A 16,569-nucleotide genomic window follows, 5' to 3' on the forward strand; every position below is an offset into this window, starting at 1 on the left:
CTGGAGTGCAGTGATGTGATCTTGGCTCACTGCAATCTCTGCCTCCAGGGTTCAAGCGATTCTCCTGCCTCAGCCTCCTGAGTAGCTGGGATTACAGGCATGCACCACCACACCCGGCTAATTTTTGTATTTTTAATACAGATGAGGTTTCACCATGTTGGTCAGGCTGGTCTCAAACTCCTGACTTCATGATCCGCCCACCTAGGCCTCCCAAAGTTTTAAGTTTTCTTCTGCTCCTAGTATTGTCTCTTTTTCCTTTTCTGTTTGCTTTCATCTATGTTTTTTATGTTAGAGGTATTGCCTCCAAAGTCTGTGGATCTTTAATTACTCATCTGTAAATCAAGAGTGAGGTGACTGACGCTGATTGGGGGTTCTCTCTGAGTGTGGGTGGTGCTTGTTGGCTGACGGCTTCATAGTAGGGAGATCCAGAAAAGCTTGATTTTGCAGATCACATGCAAAGGGTAAGCACTCCAAATGATATTGCTCATCTCCAGCCAGAAAATGTAATATGGCTACCAGTGAGCTGGGGTCACAGAAGAGGGGAAAGGGATGGAGGAAGTCTCACAGTTTAGCATGTAGGCTTCCCCTTAGTCCTCTCTAGAATGGGCAGGGACTTTGTCTTGTCTGGCACTGTAGCTGTGTTACTGTGCCATGTACACTGTATCCATTCAACACATGCTTTCTGAATGGATGAGTGAATTCCACTATTTCTCGTTGAGCAACCATCACAGATACTCCTAAGTCTGGACTTCCTCTGGATCAGCCTCTCAGGGGGTAAACCTCTCTCTCATCTGGATCACTCCACGGCAGAAAGAAAGGATTTGGAGTGTTTCTGATTTGGAAACAGAATTTCAACTGGGGCTTCTGTTTCCAGCTCCATGACAAAGGTCCACCTGCTGGGCTCTAGTGCCTCCAATTCCTGAGCCCTTCTGGGGTTAGGGTCACCTTGGGAGGCAGATTGCTTCTCTGGGTTCTGTCACTGAAGATATTTAGCTTTCAGCATCCTCGGGTCTGTGAAATCAGTCATCCCTCCCAAACTGGGATGACATTTTCTGTTAATTTAATTCCGATTCTCTTTGTCCTTTCAGTAAAAATCTCCTCTGACACAGTAAAACACATCAGTTAGTTAATCTTCTGATTTTGTTTTTCTTGAAGATATACCTCTTGGAATAGCCTGTATCCCTGCTCTGAAAATGACACAAAGATTGTTTTGAGCAAAGAAAAACACAATATTTATCAGCTAACCTCCCTAAAGGAAATATTATTCAGGCAGAAAAGATGAATGGAATGTTAGATATGCAAAGGAAGAAAAACAATAACAAGAATAAACAGGTGTGTTGGCCAGGTGCAGTAGCTCATGCCTGTAATCCCAGAACTTTGAGAAGCCAAGGTGGGTGGATCACTGGAGGTCAGGAGTTTGAGACCAGCCTGGCCAACATGGTGAAACTCTGTCTCTACTAAAAATACAAAAATTAGCCAGGCATGGTGGCGGGCACCTGTAATCCTAACTACTTGGAAGACTGAGGCATGAGAATCACTTGAACCCGGGAGACGGAGGTTGCAGTGAGCCGAGATCGCTCCGCTGCACTTCAGCCTGGGTAATACAGCGAGACTCCTTCTAAAAAAAAAAAAAGAAGAATAAATAGGTGTGTAATGTAAATAAATATTAATAGTATAACACAATGATAATGTCTAACATAGTTTAAAATATATAGGTAATTACAACACACAGCAACATTACATAAGATGAGAATAAATGGACTTAAAGTGTTTCAAGGTTCTTGCAATTTCTTGGAGAGGGTCAATGTACCATCAGTATTAAATTTTGACATGCTCAGCATGCATGCTATGCCCTCTAGGACAACTATTAAAAAAGAAGAGTAACAAAAATGAACTAGGAAGCAAAGTACAATAGAGGAGATCAATGAAGCCAAAAGTTGGTTCCCTGAAAAGATCAACAAAGGACAGAAATCTCTGGCAAGACTTTTAAGATGAAGAAAATAGAATGCGAAAATACCTACTACTAGGAATTTAAAGGGGAGCATTACTAGAGGTAACACAGATCAGATGGAAATTCAAAGTTAAAATGTGATAGACAACTTTACACTAAAAAATTGAAAATGTAGGTAAAATGGTAAATTATAGAAAACACAAATTTACAAAACTTACATATGCAGAAGTAGAAAGTTGGAATGCTCCTATGACTGTTAAAGGAATTAAATCCATAATTTAAAACCTTTCCCAAAGAAAACTCTAGACTCAGATGGCTTCACCCATGAATCTAACCAAACATTTTAGAAGAAACAGTGCCTCTGTTATACACAGCCTTTCAAAGAATACGAATAAAGGGAGAATTTCTCAACTTAGTTTATGAGGCCAACATAACCTTAATAACCTAAATCTGACCAGAACATTGTAAAAAAGGATAATTACAGGCCAATATCACTTATGAATGTAGATGAAAAAATTCTCAAAAATTACTAGCAATTCAGCAAATCATAAACAAGATAGTACATTCTGATCAATTGAGTTTACTCCAGAAATGTTGACTTAACATTTGTAAATCAATCAAGGTAATGTTCATATCACCACATTAACAGAGTAAAGAAAAAAGTCATATGATAATCTCAATAGATACAGAAAAAAGCCTTGATAATATTCAACATCTACTTATGATTTTAAAAATCATCCATTATAATAAAATAACAATAATCTCAATTTAAAAATAGAAAGGGGCCGGGCACGGTAGCTCACACCTGTAATCCCAGCACTTTGGGAGGCCAAGACAGGCGGATCACCTGAGGTCAGGAGTTCGAGATCAGCCTGGCCAACATGGTGAAACCCCGTCTCTACTAAAAATACAAAAAAATTAGCCAGGCATGTTGGCGCACGCCTGTAATCCCAGCTACTCGGGAGGCTGAGGCAGGAGAATCACTGGAACTGGGGAGGCAGAGGTTGCAGTGAGCCGAGATCGTGCCACTGCACTCCAGCCTGGGTGACAGAGTGAGACACCGTATAAAAATATTTCTCAACTGAACATGGCAGCTCAATGAACCTGCAAACCCAGCACTTTGGAGGCTGAGGTGGGAGAACAGCCTGGGCAATGCAGTGAGATTTTAATTTTTAACAACAACAAAAAATTAGCCAGGTGAAGTGGTGCACAGCTGTAGTTTCAGCTACTTAGGAGGCTGAGGTGGGAGGATCACTTGAGCCCAGGAGTTTGAGCTGCAGTAAGTATGACGGTGCCACTGTACTGCAGCCTGGGTGGTAGCAAGATCTTTCTCTCTGAGATTGAGAATAGGCAAGCATGATTCCCATCAACACTTCTATTCACATTTTTATGAAATTCATAATAACTGAAATAAGACCAGTAAAAGAAGTAAAAGTATATGTATTATAAAGTAAGAAATTAATCTGTTCTTATTCACAGAAGGTGTGCCAGAGTTCCTAGACAGTCCAAAAGGATATACAGATAAATCATTAGAATTGATATATGAGTTTAGCAAGTTTGTGACTTATAAGTAGTGGGAAAATGAAGTCTTAAAAATATAACAGCATCAAAAATACCAAAGACCTAGGGATAAATCTAACGAATATATTTACAGTGAAAATAATAATCTCTTTACACAGAAAGTGATAAAATATTACAGAGATAAATTCCTGAGAGAAATAAATAAATGAAGGAATATATCATCTTCATGGACTAGAACACACACAGCATAAAGATACTAATGTGTATATAGATTCAACTCAATCTAAATCAAAATTACTGCAGTTTTTCATGGTGGATGGAGGGAAGAGGTTAACAAGCTGATTCTAAAATTTACATTGAAAATGCAAACGGCCAGGAATAGCCAAGCTAATGTTCAAGGACAAAATAAGAGGAATTGCTCTTACATATAAAAATATTGTTAAAAAACATTGTTAGCAAGTTATCATGATTAAGATGATATATTTGCACAAGGAAGAACAAGCAAACCAAAGGAACTGAAATCCAAAGGAATCCAGAAATTGACTCACACAATTACGGATTCTTGATTTATGACAAAAGTGGCAGTGGCGTTCCTGAGCAGCTCAGAAAGGATGGCTTTGTCAATAAAGCTTCTGAGTCCATTAGACATCAATATAGAAAAAATGAAACTTGGACCCCTACCTTGCACCAAACACAAAATCAATTCTGGGTGAATTACAGATCCAAAGAGGAAAGGTGAAATAATTAACTTTCTAGTGGGCAACAGAAGAGACTCTTTTCTGCTCTCAAAGGAAGTAAAGATTTCTTTTCTTTTCTTTTCTTTTTTTTTTTTTTTGAGACAGAGTCTTGCTCTGTCACCCAGGCTGGAGTGCAGTGGTGCGATCTCGGCTCACTGCAAGCTCTGCCTCCCAGATTCACGCCATTCTCCTGCCTCAGCCTCCTGATTAGCTGGGACTACAGGCGCCCGCCACCACGCCCGGCTAATTTTTTGTATTTTTAGTAGAGACGGGGTTTCATCATGTTAGGCAGGATGGTCTCGATCTCCTGACCCCTCGGCCTCCCAAAGTGCTGGGATTACAGGCGTGAGCCACTACGCCCGGCTAAGATTTCTTAAGCAGACCTTAAGAAGAACCACAAAAGAAAAAGACTAATAAGACTATATTAAAATTAGAAATGCTTGTTTATGAAAAGTTGCCATTAAAAAGTTGAAAGGGGCCAGGTGTGGTGGCTCATGCCTATAATCCCAGCACTTTGAGAGGCTGAAGCATGAGGATTGCTTAAATCCAGGCATTGCAGACCAGCGTGGGCAACACGGCAAGACCTCATCTCTACAAAAAATTTAAAAAATTAGCTGGGCACAGTGGCATGTGCCTGTGTTACTTGGGATGCTGAGGTGGAAGGTTCACTTGAGCCCAGGAGGTGGAGGCTGCAGTGAGCCATGATCACACCACTGCATTCCAGCCTGGGCAACAGAGTGAGATGCTCTCTTAAAAACAAACAAACCAAAAGGTTGAAAGGCAAGTTATAGAGAAGGAGAAGATATTTGCATACATGTAACTAACAAGATACTTTATTCAGAATATATAAAGAAATCCTATGAACCCAGTACAAAAAAGGGCAATAGACCTCAACAAGAAGGTTATCCAAAGAAAGATGATCAACAAACACATGACAAATGGTCCAATCTCGTCATAATTAGTGAAATGCAAAATAAAATCACAAGATACGCTATACACCCAGTGGGATGCCTAAATTAAAATAGAAAAATACTGACAATAATTGTGTTGGTAACCAGATGGTGTAATGGAAAAACATATACTGCTGATGTGAGCATAAACTTGCACAACAACTTTATCCACTAAAGTTGACATTATCCACTAGAGTTGAAGATACAGACACCATATGAATGAGAAAATCCTCCCCTAGGTATATGCTCAAAAGAAATGTGCACTGAAAGACACGTACATGAATATTCATAGCAGCTTCATTCATAATGGATTCAAATTGAAAATAACCCAACTGCTTATAAAGAATAGAATGGATAAATACATTGTACTATTAGCCCAAGATAATCTTATGCAGCATTAAAATGAATGTGTTATAGCTTCATGCAATAACATGAATGAATCTCACTCTCTTAGTCCATTCCAGCCCCTATAACAAAATACCATAAACTGGAGAGCTTATAAACAATAGAAATTTATTTCTCACAACTCTGGAGGCTGGGAAGTCCAAGATCAAGGCAGATGTAGTAACTGGTGAGAGCTCCATATCTGGCTCATAGATGGTGCATTCTTGCTGTATGCTCACAGGGTGGAAGGGGTGAGGGGTCTCTCTCCAGCCACTTTTATAAGGACACTAATTCCATTCATAAGGGCTTCACCGTCGTGACCTAATCACTTTCCAAAGGCCTCACCTTCTAATACTATCACCATGGGGATTAGAATTTGGGGGAACACAGACATTTACACCACAGCACTCACAAACAGAATATTGAGAGAAAAAAGCTAGACAAAGAGGAACATATATTTTATGTTTCCATTTAAACAAAGTTCATGAACAGGCGAAATTAATTCATGGCAAGAGAAGTCAGAATAGTTTGATTCTTTTGGGGAGGAGAGGCCAGTGCCTAGGAGGGTCCTGCAGGTGGGTTCTGAGTTTCTGCTGCGTTATTTTCTCAGCTGGTGCAGTGGTTACCAGGCATGTTTGCTTTGTTTTAATTCATTGAGCTGTACATGAGGCTTTGTGCACTCTTCTCTGTGTTATGCTTTAATTTTCCAAAGTAAAAGGAAAAAACTAGCCATGAAAAGAAACCATCAGGGTCAGAGACTGTAGCAATGACTGTGACCTCATCAGCTGAATTGTCCTGCTCTGGGCCTGTGGTGGTGGCAGGTACTGCCCAGGTGCTACCCAGGTGCCACCAGGTCCTGTCCGGGTGCTGCCAGATCCTGTCAGGTGCTACCCAAGTGTTGCCCAGGTATTGCCCAGATGCCACCAGATCCTGCCCAGGTGCTGCCAGGTCCTGCCCAGATGCTGCCCAGGTCCTGCCCAGGTGCTGACAGATCCTGTCCAGGTGCTTCCAGGTCCTGCTCAGGCACTGCAACGGCAGCACAGGATCTTGGGGGCCAAAGCATCCCTGAGGCTGCTGCTAGGACCCCACATCTCTGGAAGGCAGTATTCCCAGGGCCACATCTTATACTTTCAGTTAAAATAAATAAAACAGTTTATAAGGAAAAAAGTTAAAACCCCACCCCCAACCTCACAAACAGCAGCAACAGCAGCCTCAACAATACAACAAACATTAGTAAGTCGCCCTTGTCTCCCCCTTCCTCCCACATAGCCTCTGCCTGCTGACACCATCTGCTTGCAAAACAAATACAAACCTTGGTTCCTTTGCTTCAAATCCTCAGTAAACTCCAAGATGTCGAAAATGTCAAAGCTTCCAAGCACAGTCGATATACAAGGCTCCCCACAACCTGTATCAATCTACTTTTCCATCGTGATCACCTCTCTCTCCCACCCCTCCCTGTTCCTCGCTCCCTGTCCTCATCCTCCATACCACCACCCCACAGACCCTCACAGGCACACATGCACCCTCCAGCCACCGTGTGCTCTCTATGGTCTAGCACGTCTTCTAATGTGCCATCCAACACATTTCCCAACCCCAGTGTCTGGACAAACATTCATCTCTCGCAGTAGAGGTGACCTATCAGCTGGGTTTTTTTGTTTGATTTTTGTTTTTTTGAGACGAAGTCTTGCTCTGTCACCCAGGCTAGAGTGCAGTGGCACGATCTCAGCTCACTGCAACTTCCATCTCCTGGGTTTAAGTGATTCTTGTACCTCAGCCCCCTGAGTAGCTGGGATTACAGGTACACACCACCATGCCCAGCTAATTTATTTTTAGTAGAGCTGGGATTTCACCATATTGGCCAGGCTGGTCTTGAACTCCTGGCCTCAAGTGATCCGCCCACCTCAGCTTCCCAAAGTGCTGGGATTACAGGCATGAGCCGCCAAACTGGGTATATTTTTTGAAGACTTTTCTCCCTTTCACTGGCCCCGGATTGAGTTGTTTTTTCTCTTTTCTGTTTTTTTTTTCCTTAATTTAAGATTTTGTTTGCAATTCTAGCACATATTACTATGTTGTCATTATTTCCATCTGGCTCTGAGCATGTCTTAGGCAGGAGGAATGTTCAAATATTCCTCATCTTCATATGTCTGGAGCCTTGGCACTCAGTAGATGCTCAAAAAAAATGTCAGTTGTGTTTAACCAAGGAGAGTTGATTGGCCTTTCCATTCTTAAATTTCAACAAGGCTATTCATGCATGTTTTGCCTTGGGACTGAGGAAGCATAGGCTGAAACATTGTGAAGACAAGAAAGAGATGGTTCATGGCAGTGAGGAAGACCATTGTTTAGAATTGGTGTTGCCAGCTCCTGAAAGCAAGCTTGAAGTCCTAAGTGTGTCCTCACAAGTGAAAGGTGGCAGTTGTGAAGTCACAGCAGGTCAAAAGGATGGCCCGGAGGTAGAGCATTTGACTGAAGGTCAGAAAGCAGTTGGTACAAAGAGAGGAACAAAAGACCATGGAAGTGACAGTGTGTGACTTTTGAAGCTAGACAATAAAAGCATGGCAGCTTCCACCTTGGTCTTTTAGATTTATCACTCCTGGGGGAAGCCAACCTCCATGCTGTGAGGATGCTCAAGCAACCCTGTGGAGGCTGATGTGGAAAGGGACTGAGGCCCTTAGCTCATAATCTGCATCAGCTTGCCAGCCATGGGAGATAGCTACCTTGAAAGTAGGCCCTCCAGCCCCAGTCAAGCCTTCAGATGACACAGCTCCAGCTGACATATGACTACAACTGCAGGAGAGGCCTCTAAATGAGAACTGCTCAGCTGAGCCCATCTTGAATTTCTGGCCAGTAGAAACTGTGGAAGTAAGACATGTTTAGTGTTGTTTGAAGCTCTAAGATTTGCTGTGATTTGTTCTGCAGCATTAACTAATCAAAATACCAGGTGAAGAAGATGAGTAGGAAAGGGAATTTGAGGTAGAGGATGCAGTATAAACAAAGGCTGGCCAAGGAATCACATGTGTCAGGGGAGCAGTGAGAAGGGTGGTGTGGGCCATAGGAGGCATTGAGGGCACAATGGCTGGAGAAGGCAGCAAAGTCTAAATTGCCATGGGCCGTGAGTTCCATGGGATGAAATTTATATTTTGTCCTGTGAACACTGAGGATCCACAAACGGTTTTATTCAGGAGATGAAAATAATCTGCTCAGATTGTTCAGGAATCTCATGGTGGTGATCACATTGGACAGGAGAATCCAGTGGAAGGAGTTACAGGGATGTGACTTTAGAGTCACAATGATTCAGGCAAGAGTACATGAAGCTGTGGCAGTTGGGGTGGAGACAGTGGAAGAAAATTTGGAATAAAAATCTATAAGATTTGGACTGGGTACAGTGGCTTATGCCTGCAATCCCAGCACTTTGGAAGGCCGAAGTGGAAGGCTCACTTGAGCCCAGGAGTTCAAGACCAGCCTGGGGCATCGTAGTGAGACCCCATCTCCACAGAAAATTTAAAAATCAGCCTGGCATAGTGGTACACACCTGTAGTCCCAGCTACTCAGGAGGCTGAGTTGGAAGTATTGCTCGAGTCCAAGAGTTTGAGGCTGCAATGAGCTATAATCAGGCCTGTGCACTCCAGTCTGGGCAACAGAGTGGATCTGGTAACTTTTTGGACTGAAAGGTGAGGTGAGATTGAAGCAGGGAGATGAAATACACAGAGGACCCCAGCTTGGAAGCCTTGAGGGCTTGCAATGTTCTTGCTGTTAATAATTTTTATTTTTATTTTTAAATTTTATTTTAAGAAAGAAATTATTTTATGATTATTATTCTATGTAGTCAGTCTTCTCTCCACCAAAGACAAAAAGTTAGGTATGCCTGGAAGTTAGAAGTTTAAATAGATTCCAGCGGCAGATGAAGTTGGGATCAGAAAATAAGGGGAATGAGAGGAAAAGAAATATGACTTTGCACCAGAGATGATTTTGTTCCAGTGATTGCCCTAAGCAGTTTGCACTGATATCTGGAGGAAGGCTTTTGCTAGTGGAGTGGGACCATCTGCCCACGATGCACCGCTTTGCCTCCACCCATGTACATATGGAATAAAAAATTCCAGGCCCCCCCTCCTCTCTCTTCCTCTCCCTCTGGAGGATGCTGGATGAGGGGTGGTGGGGGTGGGCTGCACAGAGTGTGGGAAAGGATGCGGGCATCTCTGGCCAGTCACCTCAGGGGCCGGGAGTCTGGGTTAGGTATTTGTTCCCGTTAGGTCATTGTGTCCAGGGGGAAGGGAGGCTTTCTGGAAAGAATGTGTTTAGTTTGTATCAGGGGCGGTGAGAGCCGCATTTCCACATTGGGACGTTTCCTGGATGCATTGCCCTCTGTCCACAAGCAGAAATGGAAGTAGCCAAGGCAGGCGGGTGGGGCCCAGGCAGCAACCAGAGCGGCAAGTGAGAGGCCAGAGGGAGCAGATGGAGCAAGTCCCGCTTAAAAGGTGGGTGGAGTCCTCGGCGATGTCGCAGCACAAACCGGCGGAAGTTGAGCTCCTGGGCATAACATACAGGTTTGTCCACACGTGGTCTCCTTGCCAGGACCCCAGTTGTCCTGGTTGTGAGGATTCTGAGAATCAGTGACTTGCTAACAATGACACAGATGGCAGGAGGCAGAATCAGGATTCAAACCTACTCAAACGTACCACAGGGTTTCGGCAGAAACAGAGAGAACCTGCTAGAAAAGTCATCGTGAGGCTAGCAAAGCTTGTCTGCTGCATTCTATTTCTTTGTCACAGACAAATAAGACATTACAGTCCTAGAGGCTGGCTTTTGAGGGGTGGGAGAGGAAGAAAACAAGATAGTCTTGCTGGATAAAAATGTAAACCACAGGAGACACCTGGTCTTGAAGCAGGGACCTCTTATGTGTAGTCAGATGCTCTGCCACCAAGCTATACCCTCTACAGTGGCAGGCTCCTCTCATTAGCGCCTTGCAAGGCTGCAGTCCCACGCCTCTTCTGATCTCTGGCTGTTCCTGGGCTCTCACCTTCAGGGAACTGGTGCTGGCAACACAGCTCCTCGCGCCGCCGCCACGACTCACTCAGGGATTCACTTCTACGCGTCACCAGCATCATCCTCCTGCCCAGGTGCCGCTCCCTTTTATGGAGTGTCTCTCTGCGTCCACCTCCCTCCAGCTCCTGCTTTGCTGTCCCTGGGGCAAGGGCTGTGAGAGCGAGGCCTGGAGAGCTCCCTGTAACCATAGCTCTCACCTTGCCTCAGGCCCGGGACACTGGCCAGGGAGCTCAACGCCTCGCCCTGCCTCCTCTGGGATGGAGTAGGACTGCAAGAAGAAGCTGTCCGGGACACCCGTTCTCCTCCCTTCCCTCATTGGCCTGACCCTCTTCCCTCTGCGGTTGCTGTTGTCCTGCTGTTAGCACTCCCTGCCCCTCCTCTACGCTGATTCTTATTCCCTGATTCCCAAACCGAAAGTCGTGGGACTTGCCAGCCTTCATAATTTCATGAATCAACTCCTTAAAATTCATCTCCGTATAGATAGATGATAGAGAGATAGATGATAGAGCTATCTTTCTCTGTCTACCTATCCAGATCTATCTATCTGTATCAATCTATCTATATCTATCTATCCATCTATCCACCCACATCTTATTGGTCCTGTTTCTCTGAAGAACCCTGACTACGATACCAGCTAAACCCCTGCTCAATAATAATGAAAAGATAAGAAACTTTCATTGATAAAAACTGAGAGAATTTGCCATCAGCAAACTCTCACTAAAGTAAATTTTATTGTATTTTGAGACAGGATCGTACTCTGTTGCTCAGGCTAGAGTGCAGTGGCATGATCGCGGCGCACTGCAGCCCTGACCTCCCAGTGGGGAGGTTCTTAGGCGATCCTGCCACCTCAGCCTCTCAAGTAGTTGGGACTACAAGGATGTGTCATCATGCCCAGCTAATTTTTTCTTTTTCTTTTTTTTTTTTTTTGGTATTTTTTGTAGAGACAGTTTCACCATGTTGTCCAGACTGGTCTCAAACTCCTGGGCTCAAGTGATCCTCCTGCCTCAGTCAACCAAAGTGCTAGGATTATATGCGTGAGCCACTGTGCCCGATCTAAAGTAAGTTTTAAAGGATATTTTTTCAGGAAGAAGACACTGTATACAGAAGGAATGAATGATAGGAAATAAGAGAATTAGAAAAGAAATTTAAGAATCTGGCTAATCTAACAAACATTAATTGAGCAGAAGACTAATAATACAATAATTATTAATTTATTTTTAAATTGATAATCATGCAGGTATTTGGGCATTAAGAAAACAAGGTGAAGCCAAATACTTGCTTTAACAATAAATTGACCAGGTGCAGTGGCTCACGCCTGTAATTGCAGCACTTTGGGAGACCGAGGTGGGAGAATCATTTGAGCCCAGGAGTTCCAGACCAGCCTGGGCAACATAACAAGACTCCGTCTCTACCAAAAAATTTAAAAATTAGCTGGGTGTGGTGGTGGGCCCCTGTAGTCCTAGCTACTTGGCAGGCTGAAGCATGAGAATCGCTTGAGCCCAGGAGGTTGAGGCTGCAGTGAGCCATGATTGTGCCACTGTACTCCAGCTTGGGTGACAGAGCAAGACCTTGTCTAAAATTAAATAAATAAATCATACAGAGAGATTTTAACATAGCTTTCTCAGTAATTGATAATTTAAGCAGACAAAAATGAGGATTTTAAAGATTTGAATAATGTAAATTATAACCTTAATTTAATAGACACATATATTATATACATACGTAAAACATTGCACTCAATAATAATGAGGCTGGGCGTGGTGGCTCATGCCTGTAATCCCAGCACTTTGGGAGGCCGAGACGGGTGGATCACTTGAGGTCAGGAGTTCGAGACCAGCCTGGCCACTATGGCAAAACCCTGTCGCTACTAAAAATACAAAATTAGATGGGCGTGGTGGCGGGTGCCTGTAATCTCAGCTACTTAGAAGGCTGAGGCATGAGAATCACTTGAACCTGGGAGGCAGAGGTTGCAGTGAGCCGAGATTGTGCCATTGCACTCCAGCCTAGACAAAAAAGCAAAACTTCGTGTCAAAAAACAAAACCAAAAACAATAATGAATGTACATTTTTCAAGCACAAATAGAACATTTATAGAAATTGACCGTATTTACAGGTCTAATTTTAGCACATTATAAAGAATTAGTGTAATACAAACCTCATTCTCTGACAAAACGTAGTAAAGGCAGAAATTTGTAACAAATAACTTCTAAATAATCCTGTATGCTTTGACAAAAATTGAATTACTCATGGGTCAAAGAAAAAATTACAATGAAAAATGGAAATACCTGGAAACAAACAATAATAAATATTATCATCAAAAACCTGTGAAATGGCTCCAGGGAGGGACATCCCCAGGCCTGACTCCTAACAGTGACAATGGAGCTCAGCAGAGCGGCTCACAACAGTGATGCTCAACAGTAACTCCATCTCCAGTGCTTCCGATAGGCTCTCTCCCTCTCCTTCCCCACCGAGGTACATGCTGGGTTACAGCAGTCAGTCTGCTCCTTACTGGAGTGCTAATAATTGGCTTCAGAAAGGCATCCAGAAACTCTGAACTGGCAGAACCTCAATGCGGTTGAAGGTATGGAGCCTGGGCCTCAGATTTGTAGCACCAGACCTCTGAACTTGTAGATGCAACCTAATTTGACCAGGCTCTCAAGGTGGCCCTAATTAGACTCTCAAAGACTGATACATAATAAGCCAGAATGGTCTTCAGGTTACCTGGGAAACTAAGAGCCATCAGAAGGTTGCTTAGTGAGGCTGCAATCAGAGCAAATGGAATTGAAGGCTGTTGAGGGGATTTTCTTAGGTCATAGAAAATTATTATGAGTGATTCTTGTTCCGAAGTATTGTCCCCTCTGTAGAGGCCAATATCTCACATCCACGGAACTGAGACCCTCAGTGACTCCTTGCTTATCCTCGGCAGGTCACTGAGTCCTGTCATTCAGTCCCCTGGACCTGGACACCCATCGTCACTGCTAGTGTCTTGGCTCTGTGATCTGCTACGTGTGTCCAAATCTCAGTCCACAAATTGAAGAGTAGAGGATCTGTGACTTTATTCCTTTACAGAAAAACTTGATTTCTATCTTGTGTCCTGTCCTGCTGGGCGACAGAAATTTAATGACTCGACTATAAATCCCCCCAATATTTCCCCCGTGTTGCCCCTAAATTCGGCAGTGGCTTTAGGAGTGCCACAGCACTGGAGGTGGGGATAGGGGTTTGCTTCTTCACATCATCTTGACCACATATGAGTGTGGGATATTCTGGTTTCCTGCTGCCTCAGGGTCCTTGCTGGTTCCCACTGTGCCTTCTCCTGTCAGCCTTGCCCATATGGCTCTCCCATGCGGGGACAGTGCTACTTCCATGCCAATCTTTATTGCCTGAGTCCCCCAGCACCCAGACTGCTGAAATTAAAAGATGAGCACCGACAATTTGCATTCTATGGCGTCATTCCTTCCCTGTGGTGTGAAAGGCACAAGGCCTACCTGTCTGGATGAGAGAGAGAGCAGGTGGCAACAGCAGCCACAGGAGGCAGAAACCTTGGTTTTTTTTTTTTTTGAGATGAAGTTTTGCTCTTGTCACCTAGGCTGGAGTGCAATGGTGTGTGGTCTCAGTTCACTGCAACCTCCGCCTCCTGGGTTCAAACGATTGTCCTGCCTCAGCCTCCCAAGTAGCTGGGATAACAGGCGCCTGCCACTACACCCAGCTAATTTTTGTATTTTTAGTAGAGATGGGTTTTCACCATATTGGCCAGGCTGGTCTTGAACGCCTGACCTCAGGTGATCCACCCACCTTGGCCTCCCAAAGTGCTGGGATTACAGGCGTGAGCCATGGTGCCTGGCCGTGAAACCTCGCTTCTTGTCTCCCATTATGAAGACCCAGCTTCTCAAATGTTCTCTGTCTTCCCTCCACCGCCCTATGACTCTCCATCCTTCCCAGAACAGGTCTTATAGGGGCTTTCATATGACCCGCCGCTACATGCTTTCCATTAATTGCCTCCTTTTTCTTCACAACGAGATAGGTACTGTTATTATCCCCAATTTACAAACAAAGAAACCAAAGCTTAGAGACATTCAGTAACCTAGACAGTCTAACTTCAGAACCAAAGTTCGTGACCATATTACAAGAATTCTTTCTAAAACAAGGTTACAAAGGGTCTTTGCCTACATGGCATTGTGAGATAAAACATCTGCCACTTCCTTATTGTCTGATTTCCCTTCTTAGATATTTGGGAAATAACAGCTCACCACCCATGACTTTAGGCTGTGAGGTTATGAAACAGTTAATTAGACTGCCATTTCATTTATTTTATTTTGTGTATTTTTTTCTTGGATGTGGGAAAATCTCATTTTAATTGCAAAAGGCTTCCTTTACATCACATTCATAATGAACTAACAGGAGAACTGCTGACTTTGGAACATATGAATATATAAAAATCCCTTGTAATACAGGTAGTCAAGATAATAAGTGCAAGCAAGGAAAGCAATCCTCCTCGTTTTTCTGAAAACTGTTTTACATTTTATTTTATTTTATTTTATTTTATTTTATTTTATTTTATTTTATTTTTTTTGAGACGGAGTCTCGCTCTGTCGCCCAGGCTGGAGTGCAGTGGCGCGATCTCGGCTCACTGTAAGCTCCGCCTCCCGGGTTCACGCCATTCTCCTGCCTCAGCCTCTCCGAGTAGCTGGGACTACAGGCGCCCGCCACCACGCCCGGCTAATTTTTTGTATTTTTTTAGTAGAGACGGAGTTTCACTGTGGTCTCGATCTCCTGACCTCGTGATTCGCCCGCCTCGGCCTCCCAAAGTGCTGGGATTACAAGCGTGAGCCACCGCGCCCGGCCAACTGTTTTACATTTTAAAAGGTGACTAGGCATACTTGGAAGTTCAAAGCAGTAGGATGCACCGTGCAGGCAAAGAAAGAGGAAAGCCCTTTTCCATGTTGTTAGGCAAATATATATCAAATATACCCCACTTCCACTTAATAAAGTCAGTTGGATGAGCTCTTTGAACCAGGCTAGGACAGGATACTTAGTAAAACTGGGCGCTGGGTGGGGATGCAAATCCAGGAGAAGAGGAGCACCAGATCCATCCGTTCCCCCTCTAACACAGACGAGGCACGCTGCCCCATGTCCCTGGACATGGGATGCACCAGCCCACAGTCATCAGATAGTTACTGCACCCACTGCCTGGTGCTTTCCAGTGGTCTTAATTTAGGCCGTGGAGAAAATCCTTTTCCACCAAACGCGCAAACTGTCATTGAACTTAAGTCATAAAGGATGTTATGGGGGAAATTCTTGTTTGAAGAAGAATTTCTTCGTCAGTTTGAAGAAGTCACTTTGGTTGTTCCTTCACATGAACACTTCTCTCTGGGTTACTTCTGCTGGCCTCAGTCCCACCCAGTGCGACTGGAAACAACATGGAAAAGGGCTTTCCTCTTTCTTTCCCTGCACGGTGAATCCTCCTGCTTTGAACTTCCAAGTACGCCTAGTCACCTTTTAAAATGTAAAACGGTTTTCAGCTAGAAGCAAGCGATTCTAGCTTCACGATCATTGGCTGATGTTATATTCAAGTGACTTTATCTTCAGGTTCCAGAAGTATCACCATCCCAAAACAAAAGTGGGAGGGTCCTTGGAGAAACTGGAGGTAAGCACTTTTCTGTTTTAAAAATCTCTGGGCAAGATGAACCAGGAAGCCCATCCCTGGGGCAGGAACCTACCTGCAGAGCAGCTAAGGTTTCTAAGGACATTTGTCACCTAGCCCTGTGTTGCTAGTGACGCTAGTGAACCAGAAACCATGGTGACTGGCTCTGAGTGTGCCTTCTTTTTTTGTTTCTCCTTTGTTTTTCAGCAAAGTTCCTATTGGAAATGTCAGCCTGTCTCCGTGGTGCTAAGAAAAGTAAGGAAAGAAAGTTTCCTCCAGACACACTAATATGAACTCCATTCACTTGAGATAGAAAACTAACTCAGAACCTCAAAATCAGACCCTC

The 16,569-nt window shown here is 43.9% G+C and overlaps 1 protein-coding gene and 1 long non-coding RNA gene across 2 annotated transcripts in view; one reads left to right on the plus strand and one right to left on the minus strand.

The window, feature by feature from the left end:
- LOC129485490 (uncharacterized) overlaps positions 1 to 16,569 on the plus strand; it is a 254,453-nt gene that overhangs the window by 107,766 nt on the left and 130,118 nt on the right. The gene's annotated exons all lie outside the window — the stretch shown is intronic.
- On the minus strand, positions 12,472 to 13,237 carry LOC134736964 (uncharacterized). Its single transcript, XR_010121470.1, has 3 exons — positions 13,092 to 13,237; positions 12,738 to 12,867; positions 12,472 to 12,586 (listed from the first exon to the last, which is right to left on the minus strand). It is a non-coding gene; the product is annotated as an uncharacterized lncRNA (long non-coding RNA).

The sequence above is a fragment of the Symphalangus syndactylus genome, chromosome 6 (assembly GCF_028878055.3).
Source record: "Symphalangus syndactylus isolate Jambi chromosome 6, NHGRI_mSymSyn1-v2.1_pri, whole genome shotgun sequence".
Taxonomy (NCBI): Eukaryota; Metazoa; Chordata; class Mammalia; order Primates; family Hylobatidae; genus Symphalangus; species Symphalangus syndactylus.